This window comes from Euprymna scolopes, chromosome 2 (assembly GCF_053919585.1).
Source record: "Euprymna scolopes isolate OS-2025 chromosome 2, ASM5391958v1, whole genome shotgun sequence".
Classification (NCBI taxonomy): domain Eukaryota; kingdom Metazoa; phylum Mollusca; class Cephalopoda; order Sepiida; family Sepiolidae; genus Euprymna; species Euprymna scolopes.
The window spans coordinates 31486867-31510355 of record NC_136483.1 but is presented as its reverse complement, the minus strand read 5'-3'; positions in this window follow the sequence as shown (position 1 = coordinate 31510355).

Sequence of the window (23489 nt, the reverse complement as noted above, 5' to 3'; positions counted from 1 at the left end):
ATAGTTTTGTTTTTCGAACAAATAAATAATTTAGATGGAACATTTTTTTAATTAAAGCAACTTAACAACAAATTAATAATTTAAACGGTGAGTTTGTATTGCTATACACGTAGATTCGAAAAAGTTGTCAAAAAACAAAAAAAAAACAAATATAGAATAAATAAATGTTATCAAAGGCAAAATAAGTTAATTTTCTACCTAACTGGATAATTTTTAGTGCTTTTATTTAATGTAAAATGCGTATTCAGCTCGAAAAACATACAGTGTTTACCGATGTATTTGAAAATTATAAATGGAGCCTGACTCTGTGTTGAACACGGTAAGTTTGGGAAAAAGATATACAAAATACTGTTAGAAACTCGGTCAATATATGTTACCGTGACATAAGCTGGCATATATTCGGTGGGGTTTTAACAGTATTTTGTATAGTTTTTTATTTTTAACTTCTTTTCCCAAACTTACCGTGTTCAACAAAGAGTCTGGTGCCATTTGTAATTTTCAAATACATCGATAAACACTGTATGTTTTTCGAGCTAGGAAGAAAAATCGATCTTGCTCTTCTAAAAACAACGGTAAATAAGTATAAATATTTAAAAAAAATATTATGGGGTCTGTAGTCTCGTTTTTTGAACAGAATAAACGCTTTAAAATAAGTGAAACCACTAACAACTTAGCCAGTTAGGTAGAAAACGGACACTTAGAAAATCGATTTTATTTTTTAAAGACAACTGTAAACCAGCAAAAAAAAATATTATGAGAGTACATAGTATCTTTTAAAAACAATATCTCTCCAAGAACGGCCACATGTGTTTTCAATCGGTATTTATTCAATAAGGGACCAGTTTTCCTACCTATCTAAAAAGAACGAGTTTTCCGTAGACGAGTTTTCTGTAGACGAGTTTTCCGTAGACGAGTTTTCCGGGTACGAATTTTCCGGGTACGAATTTTCCGGATACGAGTTTTCCGGGTACGAGTTTTCTGGGTACGAGTTTTCCTAGATTCATAACGGATACAAAAAATTAAAGTAAATTACAAGATCTAACGTTGGAATGAGCTTAAAACTTGTGATGGGACGATTCCAATATTTTCCCCGATTCCGATACAATTACTGGTTTTGAGTCTGATTTTTTTATAAATCTATAAATATTTAACTATGAAGTTATTTGTTACCGATTACTGTAAAAGCACATTCCTAAATGCGCAGATATTTTCCTAAACGTAAAAACAAACTTGAGGGGTGATCTGTAGATTTCAGTTTTACTGTTTAAAATCAATAAATATTTATTAATGCTTTTGTTATTACTTCCAACAGTGGAAGATTTTGTTTGAAATAAATCAAATAAAAAAAGGATAAATCAAGGAATCGTTTTGATATCGAAAAATAGACACACATTTTTCCGATTTCGATATCCCAAAATGTTGCGATTTTTCCGATTCCCGATTCCGATTTCGATTAATTGTCCTAACACAACTTGAACTTCCAAAAATCGTACGGCGATTTTTGGAAGTCTAATCAATCCGATTTAATTTATGCCTAGCCTCGTACAAAGTACCTGATTTTTTTCGGAATACAATCTTATGAAAAATGCAAACAACGGAAGATCTGAAAAAGCTTATTTATTCTTAAGATAAATGAATATATATTGAGTGAGATTTTCTAGTTTTGTACGTACGTAAAGATGATTATAAAGGGGCGGTAATAATAAAGAGAAACCACTCGAACGCAGATGTTGATATATTAAAATGATATTTGCAAACAGAAACATTGACAAAAATATCATTGATAGACTATTTGCGTACCTGTAAGATAGATGGATAGAGACAGAGAGAGAGAGAGAGAGAGAGAGAGAGGGAGGAGAGAGACAGACAGACATATAAATAGACAGATACACTGTGTGTGCTGCCCTCATTGAGGTCAGTAACCGATACGTGTCTTAAACCAAAAATTTTCGGCAGGAAATAACATGTCTGGAGCAGTAATTGTCTGTATTTTTGAGAGGTGTTTTCATTTATTGAGATTGTCGGACTGACTTCTTCATCTTGGTTGTTATAGTCACAACGTTTCGGCCGTTTTGCCCTCAGGTGTTTTGTATCGAATTGGAGAACAGTTTGTAGGAGTCTCGAACCCAACCCTTTATTATTATTACGGAGGTACTGTGTTCGGACTCCAGCTAGGCTCTAGGCTCTGGGACATAGTTGCTGATTCTGGTTTGAATGTTACTTTTCACTGCCTTCGTTCAGGATTGAACTCAGCACCTTTGGGTAACTGTAAACTTTGATACAACGTCTAGGACCACTCGGCCATATGCCCTAGTGACATATGGCCGGTGTGACTATAACAACCAAGATGAGGAAGTCAGTCCGACAATCTCAATCAATGTTTGGAGCACTCAAGTTTTTCTATTCAAACACAGACCGCGGTTATGTAACATATCTTCATTTCCGTATTTGGAAATATCTTTATATAGAATAGAATTTAATCATTCAACCACGGTAGTGATTGAATATATGCTTAAGTCCGAAATTGAATGAATCGAGACACATTCAAACCCCCACTACTAATTCCGTTTGCAACCAAATTTCAAACAGGTTATATAGTTGGATAGAACACCCCATTAGCTACATTTTGAAAAATTTTTTTCGAAAATTGGTTCAGTAGAAAAAAAGTTACAACAAAATATGTGGGTTCACAAACAGGAGAGTAAGTACATAAGTGACTAACGCTTTTTTTTATTTTGCATAACCTTTTTTTTTGTATATAAATATTTTTTACTGCGATTTTGCCAATATGACATGTTAGCGCAACGGTTAGAGTACCGTGGGTTGGTGGAAAGATTTTAGGTTCAATCCCGTGTATCGTTTTTTTTATAATAAAAAAACCGAACTTTTTTTTTAATAACTTATTTTTTTTTAACTCTCCTTATGATTTTATAGCAAAAAATGGTGAATTTACCGATTAAAAATATTAGTGAATTCTATGATATACATATTCTTTGAATTAACTCAATTTTTCGTTATCACATTTGATGAAAAATGTAGTCCCATTTTGGCAATATGTCTGACCAATGATGCTTTTGAACCCGCGACCAGCACTGCAATGTCATCATCAGCAGCCTGGGCATAAATATTCCTATTTTTAAACTCCTTTAAAAGATGATTCAGCATACAGTTCCATAGTAAAGGTGATAAAATCCCACTTTGGGGGTTTCATTTAACTACTTCTCTTTTAACAGTTGCCCTCAGTAGTTCTACTTGAACTGTTCTGTGCCTCACCATATACTCAATCCATCGGATGAGTACTGGTGGCACATTGAGTTCTCGTAGCGACTTGAACATACTACTGAAGGGTATGTTGTCGAAAGCTCCAACGATATCTAAAAAGACACCGAGTGACATCTTTTTTGTTAGTTTACGCTCTATACAGATCACGAATTCATGAACCGCAGTCTCGGTAGAGACCCTGGCTCAGAACTACTGTGATTGAATGATAAATATTGCATAAATGTGTGTTTGAGAGCTAATTTTTTTGGACAATCATTCATAAATATTATAAATTTATATATTAATACAATAGCAATGCCTGGAAAAATCATGGATTATATGGAAAAATGCGCGCATGAAAAGTAATATTCTTAAGATTTTATTAAACCTGGAAAAGTAAAGGACAAGAAATTCAACCTGGAAAAGTAAAGAACAAGATATTCTAGTAAAGTAAAAAATAAGAATTTTTTAGACTTAAAATATTGCAGCTAAAAATAAAATTTGAATATTGATAAATATTTTATTTATTATTTGCATATGTTGTTGTTTATTGTTGAGTTAGAAAGAATTAAATGATCCTAATTATGATATAATAAAATTATTACTTTTTATGTAAATTATAAAATTATTAATTTCATCTACTAACTAACTAACTAATGAATTAATTTTATTCAAACAATTTTCACTACATAAATATATGCAAATAATAGGGGGGGAAATAAGTTCAATCCAGCGACTGACACCCTTTCTAACTCAACAATAAACAACAACATATGCAAATAATAAATAAAATATTTATTAATATTCAAATTTTATTTTTAGCTGCAATATTTTAAGGCTAAAAAATTCTTATTTTTTACTTTACTAGAATATCTTGTTTTTTACTTTTCCAGGTTGAATTTCTTGTCCTTTACTTTTCCAGGTTTAATAAAATCTCTAGCTCTAATCTCTGTCTGGTCACCGCAATGTTGCATCCCTGTGCTTGTTTTACAAGTACTTTAATGAAACGTGTTTTGATAAACTCTTAGTAATTGTGTTTCCTTGATGTACATACTCTCGACTAATCTGATACGCAAAAAAGTCTCACCTCTTCAGTGTTAAGGCGCCCCGATATCGGAAAGTCTTATGTGCTAATAGTTTTCTTTTATCTCGAACTACTAGACTTTGGAATTCTCTCCTTCTTTCCTGACTGTACTTAAATGCAGACATTTAATTGCAATATGAACAGACATCTCGCTGCTCAATGTTTCACAATTTCCAGATAGACACGAGCTTAAATAGTAGTCCTTTGCATCCAAGTGGCAACATGCCTTGTTTAGAGTAAAAGAAAGAGTAAAAAAAAGCCTGTTTTACAAATATCTTAATGCAATATACTTTACTGAACTCCTTGCACTTGTTCCTCGTCGACGTACATACTGTCGACTAACCCAACAAGCAGCAAAATCCCATCCCTTCACTATTGAATTCATCAAATGCCGCAAAGCCTTATACTGTAACAGTTTCCTTCATTGATTTACTAGACTTTAGAATGCCCTCCTCTTTTCTGACTATACTAACATGCAGAAGTCTAAATGTAATGTGAACAGACATTTCGCTGCTCATCTCCCCACACAGCTCCCCGACAGACACCATTTAATCTTAAGTAGTAGCCCCTTACATCCAAGTGACAATATGACTTCTTTGAAGTGAAAAAGAGCAATAAAGTCTCATCATTATTAGTACTGTTCATAATTATGCAATGTATTCTGCGTGATACGTAATTATTTACTATTTTTTTTTATTGAACGCTTATAGTTTTCTGCATATAATGTTTGTAAAAGGTTTTCAAAAGTAATTTGTCAGTGAGCTCAGCATCGAATCAGTGAGGGTGGGTTATTAATTCCACACTGATTCCAAATAGAATAAATCTTAATGAAAAATAAGAATATTTAAGAAAGATTTATCACGCTTAGAATAGCTGACACACACACGTCGTGAGATTTTGTAAGTTGAGACAGTGTTTCAAAAGGAATGTCATCAATAAATAAAAGGGAGATCACTCGTAAGTACGTATTACATGCAAATTTGTTTAGTTTTAGTTTTAAACAGTTCTGCAAAAGGAAGGTAATCTTCTATAGTATAAATCTCACCAGTCTGTTTAAATGTATGTATGTATGTATGTATGTATGTATGTATGTATGTTTCGCAAAAGATTTCGACAGAGGCGACGGATTTTCACGAGATCGGTGTCGTTTTAAAGCTCGACCCTTCGGACGAAAAATATCGAAAAAATTTGGCTAAAAAACAATAGCTGCTCAACACTCAACTGGGACCCTTTCTACAGGGAGGGATCGCATTTTTGCCGAATTTTTGAAAGGCTTTCCTATTTTTGATTGACTAGCCTTAATTTAAACCTTCGTCACCTCCGGTTTGACGATGGAAGCAACAACAAAAACAACACTTTTTTACGTGCTTTTCCTCCGTTGCGGTATGGGTTCGAGCCTCCCTTCCTACTACCACTTTTCTTTTTTTTTTTGCCTAGAACACACCGCCAAACACCCGGATAACACCAGGTACCCAGGCTAGTCTATAATATAAATCTCACCTGTATGTATGCATGTATGTATGCATGTATGTATACATGTATGTATAAGTGTATGTATATCTGCCTAAAACTTTCGGTAGAGGCGACGGATTTTCATGAGATCGATATCGTTTAGAAGCTCGACCTTTCAGACGACAAATATCGAAAATTGGCCAAAAGCATTAATTCCTTCACCCTCAACTGGGTACCTCTCGACATGAAGAGGTCGCTTTTTCCGCCGATATTTTCGAAAGTCATCCCCTCTTTCGATTGTCTAGCCTTAATTTAAACCTACATCACTTCCGGCTTGGCGATGGACGCAACAGCAAACACGTCACATTTTTTTCATGTTCTTTTCCTCCTTCGTGGTACAGGTTCGAGCCTGCCTTCCTACTACCATTTTTATTTTTTTGCTCAATACATACCTCCAAACACCCGGGGAACGCCGGGCACTCAAGCTAGTCATAACACAATGCAGTTTAAAGCCAATTATTGTCATATGAATATTGTTTACTTTTTCATTAGTGTTTCTGTTTTGTTTTTAATTTTAAACTAGGATCTTTAAGTGTAACATAAATCTCATTTGAATATCTCAGAAGAACCGAAGTTCATTATATAATAAATATATTTAAAACTTGGCCATAATAGCTTTCACACTCATTTGGCTAGCAGAATTTTATGTTCAGATATTGGTGTGCTATAGGGCTTGAAAGGATTTATATATTTCAAGATTTATTATGATATAATGGAAGAATCGTGTTCAAATGACTTGGGCAGCGAATGTGTGTGCGATGAATCTACTCACGTTGACCCACGTCTGACTTGGATCACCTTTCTATTTGTCTTGATGATCTCAAAATTTCAAATTCAAAAGAAGACGAATGAGCCATAGTTGATTTGGAGACGACAGAGCAACACGGCTTATGACCTGTATCGAGTAGTCAAATCAGAGATAAATCCTTATATTGCCCAGCTTGTGATCCGTTTCATTGTTGGCTGGCGTACTTTTTTTTTTTATTACATTTTCACCCCAAACAAGGCAAATTTCCACTTTGGTGTAGGGGGCTACTATCAGGGGCAACAACTACTGGGGTACTATGTAGGGATTTGGGCAGCAAGGTGTCGGTTCACGTTACACTTGAACTTCTGCACGCCAGTACTGTTGGGGAAGCAGGGACCTGGAATGGAATTCCAGAGTTTAGCGGTTCTGGGGAAGAAACTATTGGAGTAAAAAGATCTTTTACATCTAGGGATCTCTACAGTGTGGGGGTGGGATTTAGCAGCCTGTCGGGTTTGTCGAGGGTGTCTACGTCGTGGGGGCACAAGTGATTGCAGTTCGTCAGAGCATTCACCACTAAAATACTTGTAGAAAAGACAGAGGGATGCAACATTTCGTCGATGGGACAGAGGCTGAAGCTTAGATGCCAGTTCAGGGCCTATCAGGTTTGCGACTCTCTTTTGAACCTTGTTAAGGAGCGAGAGACTAGTAGTAGATGCACACCAGCCCAGATGTGGCAGCAATACTCCATACATGGGCGAATGGTGGCCTTATAGAGGTACAGGATACTTTCAGGTGTTAGTAGTTTTCTAGCACGGTAGAGAGAGCCCACCTTTCTTGCAGCGGCCCTGGCAATGCCTTCAATGTAATTGTTCCAACTCATGTTTCCTGTGAACGTTAGGCCAAGGAGTTTGAAAGATGGACTCTCAGATAAAGAGCCGTTGGCCAATGTGGGTATTTGCATACCGTATAGTTATGGATGCACAATTAAAATGTGAACCGTACGCAATGCTGGAAAAGTCTTCTTAGGATAAAATGTAGAGGCGTTCATGTTGAAAAATTAAGAAACGACGTTCTTGAAAGCATTAATTCATTCACAACCCATTTCTTCACATACCATTATACAGAAACAGTTTTCAATGCACAATGTTGACGTTAAATATTTCCTGAGATCTTTTGCCTCCACGTGAAATACTGCTCTTATGATTTACATCTAAATTGATAAAAAATTATGGAAGTTTCATCTGTAAAATTTGTGCCACTTTTTCATGATTCCATGCGAAGTATTTCGCGGTGTCGCAAGAATAAAAGAGAATGCCTTCTGGCAACATAAATATCGCGATTCCTGTCACGTGGTATAACTATGTTTAAAACGTTCGAGTATTATTAAAGTTTTACCTCGGAACTTGATACGAAACGAAATCAACATAAATACTATTTTTAAAAGTTTCTATTTACATTTGCAATAACTGATAAGTCCGTGACATTGTAATAATTACTTTTCCATTTAGCAAACGCATTATAAAAGTCGACATACGTCCTAATATCATTGCCTTTTCTCTTTCAGTAAAATATAGATAAACGCTTGGTATTGAAATGATTTTAATGTTTTTGGCGCGCGGGTGGATGGAACTTCTTTTATATATTTCTAGTCCGGTATCATCAAGATTCTAATAGTTATTTAAATATGTTCTGGAACAAGTTGTTCGAAGTTTGAATAATTTATTTTGCTAATGTCATATCAGCTTCGTTATTTAAGGGAACGCACAGTTTTGATGTTGAAATCATACAGTTAAATTTTTGCGATAGCGTCAGTTTATTTTCAAGTAATCTTGTCCGTTATTTTTAACACATTAATAGATCTATACTTATCTGAGGAGAGAAATATTCGCTTAACGGAAAAGTTTTGCAACACTTATGTCGACTATGAAGATGAAAATAATGTAATGTAAAACTTATTTCTTGAACCTTTTTTATAATTTATATCAAACTCCATTACACGATTTTTATTCCAGAAAATGCCTCAAATGGCAAGCTTAAGGGGTCTTAAGAAGAAATTGAAATTCGGGAATACTGATTAATTGATGTGTGAAGACAATGCGAATTTGACACACACACACACACACACACACACACACACACACACACACACACACACACACACACACACACAAATTAATGGAAAATTGTACCAAGAAATAAAAGAAAGATTTATGTAGTTGTGATAGGAAAACGATATTTTTCTGTGCTTGTTTTATATTAGTTACTAGACTTCTTACGTGAGTGAAGTTAGACACAATGTCAGTTTTTTTATGTAGAGAAATCCAGTCCTCCAAAATGGCACTCTGGATTGAGACAAAAATAAAAAGAATACACCTCAATTTGGAACGATTTTCTTCTATAATCGATGGAAAAACAGATACTACGCTTTCATTCGAGCCTAAGGGATGGACAATGTGCTATCTTAAAGTTTGTTGATCACATATAACTCAGGTTATTGTATGCGTATGCTCAATAACTGGAATATGAAATTTTATTAGGTCGCCCATATTTACTCGATATTTGACCAACATATCGGATCCTATATCATATTTTTTTATTAGAATCATTTGAGATAAGCTCGTGGTGCAGTGGATAAAGGCGATGAATCGCTACGGTTCCAGGTGAGCATTGTCTGAAGATAACGGTTTTAATTCTTCTCAAAGCAGGCCAGAGATTTGATTGGTTAAAACGCGGTGAGACAACAACAACTATGGAAGGCAGTAATTACTGGGGATTCAGTTACGAGATTAAGCATTCTTATCCCGTCGTGGTTAGTCACCTGAAGAAGGTCAGAGGATGAGTTGACCGAAACGTATTGAAACAACAAGAAATATGAAGATGATAACAGTCCGCCAAAGAATAAATATACCGGATCCTGTTTTAAAAAGTTACGTGTTTTACATTAAAATACGCCAACAGAAAAGATATGATTCATTTGCATCTAATTATTTCTATAGTTACGCCATTTTGTTTAATTATTGTTTAAGCGTAATCAATTTTATTAAATCCATGTAAAAATAAACTTTATTGATTAAAGTGGATCACTTAAAGAGTCGTAAGAAAAAAATTGAAATGAGGAGATTGCTTATTAATTGATGCCTGAGGCAATGCAAAATTCTTGCTTTATGTATTCTGGCAATTTAAAATGTTGCTTTTATTATCCTAAACTCTTTTTTATCACATACCTAGTAATAGGATGACTACTGACGATAATGAGGATAGACGCATTTGTTACGAAAGTAGGTTATTATTTACAAGGCCTCCCCACGGGACAGTTAGACACCAGGGTCGTTTTTTAACGTGGAAAAAAAGGAACAAAAATAAAAATTGCCTCAATCGTGAAGGACTTCTCCTCCACTGACAGAGAACAAGAAATTGAAGTGCAGCATCTGTAGAACAGATACTACACTTTGAGGTATTTATTTGCTCCCCCACTGAGCAAATTAGGCACAAGGCCGATTTTTAATGTGAGGAGTGGAGGGGAAATGGGGACCAAATCCCCGGGGAGTAGGGGAGCTGGATAGTGACAATTGGTATGAAGGGTTGCCCCTACATTGACCAAGGTCTTATATGTGGGGTTTCCCCCACATATGGTCTTTGCTTGCAGTATCTGCCGGAACAGATGGTATTTATTTGCTCCCCCACTGAGCAAATTAGGCACAAGGCCGTTTTTAATGTGAGGTAAAAACCAGCTCCCCTAAAAGTAGGCAAAAAGGGGGCACTCTGGTTACCAAAAATAATAATTGTCCCAGTATAGAGGGTTTCCCCTCCATTGACTGGTACAAATTATCTTAAGTGCAGCATCTGCCGGAACAGATGGTATTTATTTGCTCCCCCACCGAGCAAATTAGGCACAAGGCCGATTTTTAATGTGAGGAGTGAAGGGAGGGGGAAGGTAAAAAGGGGGCCAGCTCCCGAGAGGTGGGAAATGGGAGCTGGTTAATGGTCAGGCATGTGGGGTTGCCCCCACATCTGGTCTTTGCTAGTCATAGCTAGTCATAGCTTGCAGTATCTGCCGGAACAGATACTACACTTTGATCTTGTTCCGAAGGCCAAGTGTTATACAAATTTACTACTATTGTATCAATTCAATATAAATGCTCTCAACCTAACCAGCAGCAAAATCCCATTCCTTCACTATAGATGTCTTCCAAAAAGCCGGGAAACTTTCTGCTCTAATAGCTTCTGTCCTTCAATCGTTTTCCTTTAACATTCTTCCTTGTTCCTTGTTTTCGTGATTATACCAACATGCATAAATTTAAATGTAATGTGAACAAACATCTTTCTATACAACATCTCACTTAGAGTACTCAATGTTATATCTCGTCGCTAGTCACAGTAGCTCCTTACATTTCTGTGGCCATGGCTGTTGAATAAAATATGAAAAAATGTTAGCGAATGAAATGAAGATTTCGGCTGCATTTGAATTTAAAAGCAATGGTTTTGACAGTAGCGATTTAGAAAAGACCAAGATTTGTTTTGTATGATTTGAAAGGAATGTGTATCTATCTATCTATCTATCTATCTATCTATCTATAAATTCGTTTTTCTTTTGTATATTGATATTCATATAAAAAAAATCTATTAGTATTTATTTGCTTTCCCACCAAAGCAAAATGTGACACGAGGTCGTTTTTATGCGGGGCTAAACCAGCTCCCCGAAAAAATGGCAAAAGGGGCATTCTGGTTGGGTCCAAAAATAGTAATTGTCCCAGTATAGAGGGCTTTCCCTCCAGTGACTGGGACAAACCACCCCAAGTGCAGCATCTGCAGAGCAGACACCACACCCCGATCCCGGCCCGAAGGCCAAGAACAACAGGAGAAAGGCAAGGTATTTATTTGCTCCCCCCCACCGAGCAAATTAGGAACAGGGCCGATTTTTAATGTGAGGAGTGAAGGGGAAATGGGGGCCAACTCCCCGCGGAGTAGGGGAGCTGGATAGTGACAATTGGTATGAAGGGTTTCCCCATACATTGACCAAGGTCTTATATGTGGGATTGCTCCCACATATGGTCTTTGCTTGCAGTATCTACCGGAACAGATCCCGGCCCGAAGGCCAAGAACAGAAAAAAAAGGCAAGCCTCTTTTCTATTTATTTAAAAAGAAAATACAATTTTCTTATATATGGGTGGTGGAATTGCATTCACAAACAAACGATCTAGCTAATTTGCATATCCTTTTAAACATTCATTTTAATTAATTCCCTATTAGTTTATTCGTTTTTTTTAATGGGATAATCATCTTTAGTTAACTATTACGTGTAATTATATTCATGCAGATATTCTACATGATTTATACTTGCATAATATTTGCGTAAAAAGTTTATAGTAAACACAGAATTGTTTCCATATATATTTATGTATACGTATATATTTTTGTTTAACAAATTTTGCCTACCAAATTCCTCCTAGAGTTTTTGGTCTACAGGCATGAAACTTCATATATAAGGTATTTGAATTCACGCAAAACTATATTTGGGTTTTAGCCTGGAAAAATCCGTGCAAAGGGTGAAAATTAAATAAAATTTGTCAGGTGAAGGTCAAATGTCGGCATTACAAATGCATAGTGTAGTAGCTATTGGTTCATGTTTTAATTTTTAGCCTTGCAGTAAACATGTTTTCATAGCTCAGTCATTGACGGCAGAGCCAAAATAAATCGTGGGCTGAACGTTTTGCTTTCTTGGTGGTGGCGCATGAGTCTTTTTTTTAAAATACTTTTTAAATCATTACTATATATTGCATCAAAAGTGCAAATATCTGTCTTTCTTTTCTCAATGGTAGTTAAGAAAGACTATTATACAGAAAGTCATTACTTTACATATTCACACTTTTTAATATATACATATGCACAGTACCTTATGAACAGTACATAGGGTCCGAGCAAAGCCAGATGAAACTGCTAGAATATCTATAAAAGTGAAAGTGTCTGTGTGTACATTTCCCTTAGCAATAACTCTGTTAATTTTTAGTCTACAGACTCGAAATTTGATATACAGGGTACTGAGATTTGGGAAAATTTTTGTGATCGGTTTTCGGCCAGAAATTTGGCTGTTAAGGGGTCAAAGTTCAACGATTTGACCTTTGAGAACTCTACCAAACTCCTCCGACAATTTTGGGTATAAGCACTTGAAATTTTAGATAAAGGTTACTTGGACATGGATCTAACTTAATAACTTGATTTGAGCCACAAACAATAAGTGTTAAGGACTCATAATAGGGGTCAAAGTTAAAAAAATTGACCGCTTTTTTTGGGGGGCTCAACGTACACCGGGCTGAAATGCTAGTATCAAATAATTTTGAAACGTAAGGCGAGCAAGCAAAAAAAAAAAAAAAAAAAGAAAAAAACACGGTGAGTCAACGTCATTTCGAGAAATGCGGGTGCCGTAGGTTTTATTCCGCCATTAAAGATTTGAAAGAGGGCTAATGTACACGAAGAAATAAATGTAAAAAAACATCAATAAAAGTATAAATTTTTGGTTTGTTTCATTATATATTATTTAATTGAAATTCATTATTGAGATGAGTATTATTTATTAATTTATTTATTGCGGACATTTTTTCTTACTTGTTTCACAACGTTTCGGGCAACTATTCCTCTGGCCTTCGTCAGGTGGTAACCGCGACAGATAGGAACTCTGAATCTCCTGACTGCGTTCACGGCAATTACTACCTTCCGTAGTTATTGTCGTCTCACCACCAAGTAAGCCTCTGGCCGGCTATTGCGTAGGATTGAAACCGCTATCTTCAGACAATTCTCATTAATTTCATTATGTTCTCATCGTCGTAAAAGAGGCTGCTATGTAAAACTTGAATACTTTTTTGTTCTTATACAAAACGTTTAAATCTGGAAAAGTATTTATTAAGTACTACTTAACAGAGCGTCTGTGCCTCCAAATAAATAAGTAGAATTTGTCACACTGTAACTCTCGACAAGAAGAGTTCAAGACAAGGGAGACAATTTCAAACAAAGAAACGACTGCTATAATTATCGTATTTGCTACACTTAGTGTAGTAATAATTCTCATAACTAATTTCTCAATATGATAACTATAAAGTTGGAACAAATTACATATGGTCTATTAAGCGTGCTAAAATGATTTACGAATTATTTAGGAAACTGTGCTGTCAGGTATTCGTCTAAAACACCCAGCTTGTATCTTACATAGCAAGCGAATAAAATTTACACGCATTTATTAATGAAAAGCAGATGTTTTAGATACGGAATAGTCCTAATGACATAATCCTCTATATTATCCCAGTTAAAGACTATCACAAAATAGAGATAATCGTATACACGTTTACTCGTAATATTTTATCGTAGTCTTTTCCACTCGTTTTTTTTTTTTGACACTTTTTCTCTTCATTTCTTCTTTTGTTTACACGTTTGCTGGCGCAGTATATTTAAAGTTTTTTTGTTTTTTTTTTACCCATACTCAAATTATCTCCCCTGCATTTATTGGCTACCAGCAATGAACTTTTCAAATGTGATGTACAGAAAAGTCTGCTACAAACCTAGGCATAACGAGAAATTTATAGTTCCTGTGCATTGCTCTATTTAAAGAGCAACATCCTGTTAGCCTAAGGATTGTACCTATTTACTATGCCTCCTTACAGGACAGAGTTAGACACCAGGGTCGTTTTTTAACGTGGAGAAAGCCTAAGGATTGTAGCGACGCTTCCATTTCCCCCATTTTTAGTATAAAGATGCAATATAAAATTTGAATGTTGGTACGAAACTTCAGTTTCTGTCGTTCCACTCTCTTGCTTGGAATTTTTTATTTCCTTTCTTTTAACAATTCTTATATATATATATATATATATATATATATATATATATATATATATATATATATATATATATATATATATATATATACAGTAGCGTCCAAAAGTTAAGGGCTAGTAAAACCTCAGCAAGTTTAACCATATATTTGAAACAAATACACACGAACAACAAAAAATTACTTCACAACTATATAGATAACATGTATATCTTCAATGGGTCATAATTTCGTTAGCCTACACTAAGTATTTTTTGAATAACTACCATTTTAAATAAAATTGTTCAAAATTTGTGTGTCCAAAAGTTAAGGGCTTACACGATTGCGGCTTTTGACCTTGCTGTGAATGGCTGAAATTACCAACTAACTAGTATTTGGTAAACAAACCCTTGCTATTTATGACTTCTTGACACATCTTGGCACAGGAATCCACCAACTTCTTGTAAAACGTTGGCATTATCGCACTCCATTCAGCATGTAAGCACTGCCAGAGTTCTTCTTGATTTTTTGGGCACTGAAGTTGAGCACGTTCACCAACTATTTTCCAGATATTCTCAATAGGATTAAGATCTAGACTCTGAGGGGGGCAACGCATCGTTTCAACTTCTTCCTCGTCTAAAAATGTTTTTACTTTCTTAGCAGTGTGACAAGGAGCGTTATCCTGCATGAAAATTGCAGGCTGATAGAGCGACGACCGAAGACTAGGAACTGCATGCTGCCGTAGAATCTCCTTATAAACTTCTGCATTTATTCCACCTTGCAGACGAATCAGTGGTCCACAGCCTGCAGCTGACATAACGCCCCAAACCATTACACTTCCTCCTCCAAATTTCAGTTTTTTTCACGTACTTAACCTCCAATCTCTCACCAGTTCTTCGCCGGACATACGTGTTGCCATCAGATCCGATAACGTTAAACTTTGATTCATCACTAAAGTGCACACGGGACCAGTTTTCGGTTGTCCACACAACGTTTCCTTGAGCAAAAGCGAGGCGGAGTTTCTGATTCTTTTTGGAGATAAGAGGCTTCCTTGCTGGCACTCGAGATTGCAATCCAGAAGCGTGCAACCGGCGGGTAACAGTTTGCCGAGACGCTTGAACAATAGACCTTTGCTTTAGTTCTCGAGATATTTTAGCAGCAGTGTTAAATCTGTCTTTAAGTGACATTTTGACAATAAGACGATCCTGTCGAGCAGTTGTGATTCGAGGTCTACCAGATTTTGGGGCAGCTGCCACTGATCATGACTGCTTGAAATGTGCCACAATACGCTTTACTACACTAGGAGACCTTCCTACGGTGTCAACAATCTCAGAAGTTTTCTTGCCATTACTATGAAGATGAATAATGAGCTGTTTTTCTTCGACAGAAACGGGACGACGTTGTTTTGCTGCCATGTTGTACTAGTGCAATACAAACACTCATTTCTTTTACCCAATTACAATAATTTTAATGTTCTTTAGTAAAAAATTGAAGTAGGATTATTCATAGTACCTGTTTGACAGCGAAACGACGTGTGTCGACTTCAGAATGAAGATGGACGTTTCTCTCTCTTTTTATAGGAGAGCGAAGTCCACAAATGTAAAGTTATGAGCCAGGGGCAATAACTCTTACCCGTTGGAAACTCCACTTATGTAAAGAATGTTCAGGGGCGATAACTCCTGACCACCTATACAGTACCTTACTGTTATAATAATTAAAGATTATACCGCCTAGCCCTTAACTTTTGGACCATGAGAATTTGGACAAACTTTTGTGTTATTGGTCATAACTTCAAAAATATCCAACAGATGCTTATGAAATTTAGGCGAGGCATGAGTGATGAGTATATCTATAAGTATATATGCATATTAAGTATTTTAAATGAACGGTTTTTCTTAAAAAGTACTTAAACTTGTCTTGAAACTACTAGCCCTTAACTTTTGGACGCTACTGTATATATATATATATATATATATATATATATATATATATATATATATATGAAACATTATTAAAAAAACGTTTAAAATACAACAGTATTTCTCGCGGTTAACGGTAGCCGAATGGATTAGTTCCTTGCTAAGGATGAAACACTAGTGTCTGTAGGTATCTAATAATTATTATAGTAATAAATTATATATATATATATATATATAGTAAGTTATGAATATATATATATATATATATATATATATATATATATATATAGCAATTAAGCTACACAGAAGATTCCGCGTTTCATTCCTGTTAGAATTCGTCAGGCTACATATATATATATATATATATATATATATATATATATATATATATATATATATATATATATATATATATATATACTAGCAAAAGTGCCCGTCGTTGACTGGGTTCAAAAACAGCCTACAGAAAATGGACTTGGATTTATGAAAGTATGATAGGTTATGAAAAGGAAGGGTTGTAAAGAGATAGCTTCGAATTTGGGGGTATCAAAACCAAAGCAAAATATGATGAAAGTAAAAATAAAATAGATAACCCCCATAATTTATTATACCATACCTGTTCACACTGAAACATTTATCACAATATTCTGTGGATCTATATTAAAAAACCTTGTTAAACTTTGTCATATATTTCCATTCTATGGAGATCAAGCGCGAACGAACACCCCATAATTTTATAATACCATATTTCTTCAAACTGAAACATAATTATCAAAGTATACTTACGCAGATAGATATGAAAAGTCTTTATTAAAGTTTGTGCCTATTTCCATTCTATGGAGGCGAGGCGCGAACGCAGACCCCACAATTTTATTATACCATCCCTATTTAAGTTAAAACATACTTATCAAACTATTCCTATGTACATCTATATCAAAAACACTTGTAAACGTTTTTTTTTAATTTTTAATTTTTTTTTATTTCCATTCTTTGTGGATCAAGCGCGAATGCAGACCCCACAATTTTAATGAAACACCGTTCTTCCAGATCAAACGTACCCATTCCTGTGTCTCGATACATCTTCTATCATATGTAATCAGTCTTTTAAAATAGTTAACCATATAGGAACCTAATCGTGACCACACACACACACAGCTTTATATTATAGATGTGCATATATATGTGTGCGTGTATATATATATATATATATATATGTATATATGTGTGTGTGTGTATATGTAAATGTGTGTGTGTTTATAGATATATATTTATATACATGTCTGTGTGTGTATATATATATATGTAAATATATATAGGTGTGCATATATATATTTATGTATATATATGCGTACATATATGCATATATATATGTGTGTGTATATATATATATATTTTGTATATATATATGTATATATATGCGTATATATATGCATATATATAGTGTATATATATGCATATATATGTGTGTGTGTATATATATATATACACATATATGTGTGTGTATATATATATATATATATATATATATATATATATATATATATATATATATATATATACTAGCAGTTCAGCCCGGTTTTCCACGAGTCCTATGTACTGTTCATAACTTGCCCCACGTGTGAATACACTTTATGGAAGATTTCAAATGTTTGGACCAAAATTTTTCTTAGTAATTTTGTAGAAACCGCAGAGGTCATTTGTTAAACTTTGACCTCAATTTTGACCTCTTAACATTTATTATTTTGGTCTCAAATCAAAATATAAAGTTTTACCCATGTCCAAGTTACCTACATCTAAAACAACAAGTCTTTAAACCCAAAATTGGCGGAGGAATTTGGTAGAATCTGTAAAGATCAACTCTTTCAACTTTGACCTTTTGGCAGCCAAATTTTCGCCTCCAAACTGATTAAAATGCTTGTCATATGTCTGAATACCCGTTATGTATAAATTTCAAATGTTTAGACCACAAATTGACAGAGCAGTTTGCTAGACACCGCAAATGGTATAATCTTTTGAACTTTGACCCCTTGGCAGATTTTTGACTCAAACCGATTAGAAAAACTTGCCATATCTCTGAATACCCTTAATGAAAATTTTCAAATTTTTAGACCAGTAATTTTGTAGAGACCGCAGAGGTCATTTTTTTTAATTTGGCCCCAATTTTAACCCCCTTTACATTTATTGTTTTGGACTAAAATAAAATGAAAAAGTTTGAACCATTTCCAACTAACCTACAATTAAAATTTCAAGTGTTTAGACCCAAAATTGGCGGAGAAGTTTGGTACAGTTCTCAAACGTCAAATCGTTGAACTTTGACCCCTTGACAACCAAATTTCTAGCCAAAAACCGATTAAAGATTTTTTTTCCAAATCGCAGTAGTCCTTATGTCAAATCTCGAATCTCTAGACCTAAACTTGACAGAGGTGCTTTGTAGGGAAATGTACACGCACACAGGCACACACACACACACACACACACACACACACACACACACACACACACACACACACACACACACACACACACACACACAGACATCTTCACTTTTATATATACTAGCAGTTCCGCCCGGCTTTGCCGGGCCCTATGCACTGTTCATAACTTTATGTGCATATGTATATATTAAAAGGTGTGAATATGTACGGTAATGCCTTTCTATATAATAAGCTCCTTAACTACCATACAAAAAAGTTGGTACAGACCGCAGACGTTAATTTTTTAAAAAAATTGTCCCCAATTTAGACCCCTTAACATTTATAGTTTTGGGCTCAAATTAAATTAAAATGTTTGATCCATGTCCAAGTAACTTACATCTAAAATTTCAAGGGTTTAGACCCAAAATCGGCAGAGGAGTTTGGTAGAGTCTGCAATGGTCAACTTTGTAAACTTTGACCTCTTGCCAGCCAAATTTTCTCCCCAAAACTGATATAAAAGCTTGCTGAAAGTCTGAATACCCTTTATGTAAAATTTCAAATATTTAGACCCAAAATTGGCTGAATAGTTTGCTAGAGACCGCAAAGGTCAAATTTTCAGCAAAGAAACGATTTAAAATATTGCTCTATGTCTGAATACTTTTGATGCAAAATTTCAAATGTTTAGACCAAAAATTGCCTAAGTTATTTGTTAGAGACCGCAGAGATCATTTTTTAAAACTTTGACGCCAATTTTGACCCCTTAACATTTACTGCTTTGGGCTTAAATCACATTAAAGTTAAATCCATGTCCATGTCCAAGTAATATATATTTAAAATTTCAAGTGCTTAGACCCAAAATTGTCGGAGGAGTTTGGTAGAGTTCTCAAAGATCAAATCATTGAACGCTGACTCCTTAACAGCAACATTTCTGGCCGAAACACGATTGAAAACATTTTCCCAAATCTCCCTAAACCGTATGTCAAATTTAGAGTCTGTAGACCGAAAATTGACGGTTATTTCGTAGGAAAATGTACACAGATAAACAGACAGACACACACAAACATTTTCACTCATATATATATATATATATATATATATATATATATATATATATAATTATTGCATTTTAACCCCAAACAAGGCACAGTGCCATTTTGATGTATGGGGCTACTATCTGGGTCATAATTTTCAGGGATTTGAGCAACAAGTGTCTGTGAACTTCTGCATGTCAATACAATCAGGAAAGGAATTCCAAAGTCTAGCAGTCCTAGGGTAGAAACTATTACAGTATAAGGCGGCTTTCTTAGATCTAAGGATTTCTCCTGTATAGGGTGGGATTTTGCTGCTTGTAGGGTTTGTCGGGGGTATTTGTATTGAGGGAGTACAAGAGCTAGTAGTTTGTATGATCACCTACCATTAAAGTATATATATATATATACATATATATATATATATATATATATATATATATATATATATATATTATGCGTGAAATGCCTATAATGTATATATATATATATATATATATATATATATATATATATATAATCGAGATAAGACACTGATTAGAAATCAGATGAAAGATCCTTAATTCGAATATATGTGTCTATATGTTGCTTTGTTCAGAATTTAAATATAGCCACTAAACTTATATATATATATATATATATATATATATATATATATATATATATATATATATATATATTATATGCGTGAAATGTCTATAATGTAATGTGCGATATAATTTACTGTGCATAGATTTGTAGTGCTCAATGTATGAGGAGAGCTTAGTAGTAAAGTATAAAAAATATATTTATGGCAATTAAGCTTTATAGAGTCAGCCGCGTTCCAGACTTATCTTGATGAATGCCTACTGGTATGAAATTCGGACGCCTCTGTGCAGTTTAATTATTATAAATATGTACGAGCTATTGGATGGTAGCAAAATGACGTCATTGTCAGTAAACACACACAACTATGTTGTTAAACAAGGCAATGTTGTTTACTATATGAAGTTGGACAACGATGATCTCATGCTTTGAGATTTCTATCAATTTTGCAACAATCCGATTATTAATAATTAATTAACAGTAATTATATGTCAGAATAATGTTGCACCCATTGCTTCCCGCGCGCAGGCACTATTGTCTGCTGCCGCCCTCTTTCATACGAGTCCTCGTCATGAATCAGAAAAGAATGTAGCGAAATCGATCTGATTGTGTGATTCACTGGTTTAGTTTTGTCTCTGGAGAAAGGCATTTTTTTAGAAGATGCAAATGCTGAAATCCTGCCGTGCTTTGAACGCATTGCGCTATCAGCACGGTTTTCATGTTTATAAAGAAAACAAATTAAAACAAGCGCAAGCAAACCAACACCTCATCCGAAAAATAGTCTTTAAACCAAGACAAAATGAAATAAATATCCATTATTTCTTGTAAAAACATAAACTAATAAAATGAACGGAATTAAACCTGTGCCTTTGTTCTGACACAATCGTATACAGTAACTCTTTGACTCTAATGCGGCTTGCTGTTCATATTTCGTCTGTCCTTTTGTTTCTGTCTGTTTGTCTCTCTCTCTCACTCTCTCTCTTTCACTCTCACATACACCCTTTTCTCTATCTCTTTCACTTTATTTCTTTTCCACCCTTCTTTTCTCGTCATTTCTGTCTCTCTTTCACTATTTTTCTCTATCTGTCTCTCTTTTTCTGTCTCTTTTTCTCTATCTCTTTCTTTCTCAATCTCTTTTTCTCTGTATTTCTCGTTCTATCTCCCTCTCCCTGTTGCTGCTATTTATTTTCCCTTATCCTTTTTCTATCGCGCTTTTTTCTTCTTTTCTCTCTTATTTCTTAAATAATCAGTACGTTTCTAATACCGTTTCTCCTATTTATTTTCAGCTGCTTTTGCCATTGACTCCATCTTTATATATTAACCCCCACCCCACTTCTCCATTCTCCTTATTCTTCCTCCGTTTCCTTTGGTTCGCCTGTCTTTCTCCTTCTCTATTTTCGCCTGTCTATATATATATATATATATAACTCCCCCCTTCTCAGCCGCCCTATACGTGTCTGTCCCTATCCATTTCGCTCTATACGTATATGTGCTTGGTTCTGACTTTGTTTTGTTTTTGTCTGTTTCTATTTCTATGTATGCCTCTATTGCTCTTTTGTGTATATGCTTATGTTTCTGACTAGGTTCTTATCTGTTGCTCTTTTCCAATCGCCCAATAACCACCATTTGCCTATACTTAGAGTATTGTAGTCGCATCTGGCCTGATGCATCAAACATTAATCTCTCTCTTAGACAGGCTCCAAAAAAGAGTCGTCAATCTAATAGAGCTCCAATCTCTGCCCAATCGCTGAAATGTCGCATCCCTGTGCCTGTTTTACAAATAATCTTATGAAATGTGCCTCTGATGAACTTGCAGCACTTGTGTCCCTCTCGCTAACCCGATGAACAGCAAACTCCTGCCCTTTATTGTCGAGGTCCCTAAACGCCGGAAAAAAAAACTTCTACTCTGATAGTTTCTTCCTTCGAAATGCTCGACATTGGAATTCCTTCCATTTCCTATTTCACCTGAAGAAGTTTGAATATAATGTGAACAACCATCTCACTGCTGAACTTTTCACGGACTCCTGTAAACTCGATCCCAAATAGTAACTTCTTACAGACAACTGGCAATACGTCTTGTATAGGATGAAAAAGAGTACAAAAATCTCCGTGTATGCTGGCGCCTCTATTAATGTCCGTGTTTCTCAATCGACGCCCCCGCTCCCCATCTCTCCACTCACTTCATATTCCATTGTCTTATCATCATTACGTTCCCGATTCGTAGACTTATTCTGTCGTTTTATCCATTCATTATTTTAGACACAGACCTTAAACGAACCTTAATCAAAGAGTAAGGCAAATTTAAATTAAAACCGCGGACGCAACATCGGAAGAAGCAAACGTTTTCTAAAATAGTTGGAAGCGATTTTTTTAAAAACATTTCTTGCACACGTTCTGCAACAAGTTCAGTAAACATTGCTCAAAACAATTTACTTTTCATGAATTCAAATGAAGAAATAAGTGGTTGATTGTTCATCTATTTTTCAGCTATTTAAAAGGTCACAAAATACAAATGAAAATTATAAAATTGCATTTATATGTGGAGACTTCATGCTAGTTTTTATGTTTTCTTTTGACGCATATTAACCTCTTCGGGTTATTTAATCTCGAATCAAGACATTTTAGAGTAGGGTCTTCTTCTTCTTCTTCTTCTTCTTCTTCTTCTTCTTATTATTATTATTATTTACTCACTAGCGGTAGTCACACATGCCATCAAAGATTTCTCTTTGAGAACAACTTGTGGTGTTCTCTAGAGTCTGAGTAACAACACGTCTCCCTAGATTTCCAGAACTCTCCACCCCTTCCGATAACCTTTGCAAAAAAAATCTGCGTTATCGCAACAGACGCTTACCATTGATTTCTCGTTGACAGCAACCATTGGTGTTCATTAGAATATGGGAAGCAATAACCCATTCCAAGGTCCCAGTCCTCTTTGCACTCAACCAGCGGAGATATGGCTAGCGCTTTCTCTCTTCGCTCTTTCCATCCTCCTTGACCCTTCTCACTTATTCGGTGTGGTACCAGTTTATGGTGACACACACAAAAAAGGTGTGGGGAACGCATGAGCGCATGCAGTTAACTCACAATTATACCGTTTTAGTTATTTCCATGTGGTGTTCCTTTGTGTTTTACATCTGTAG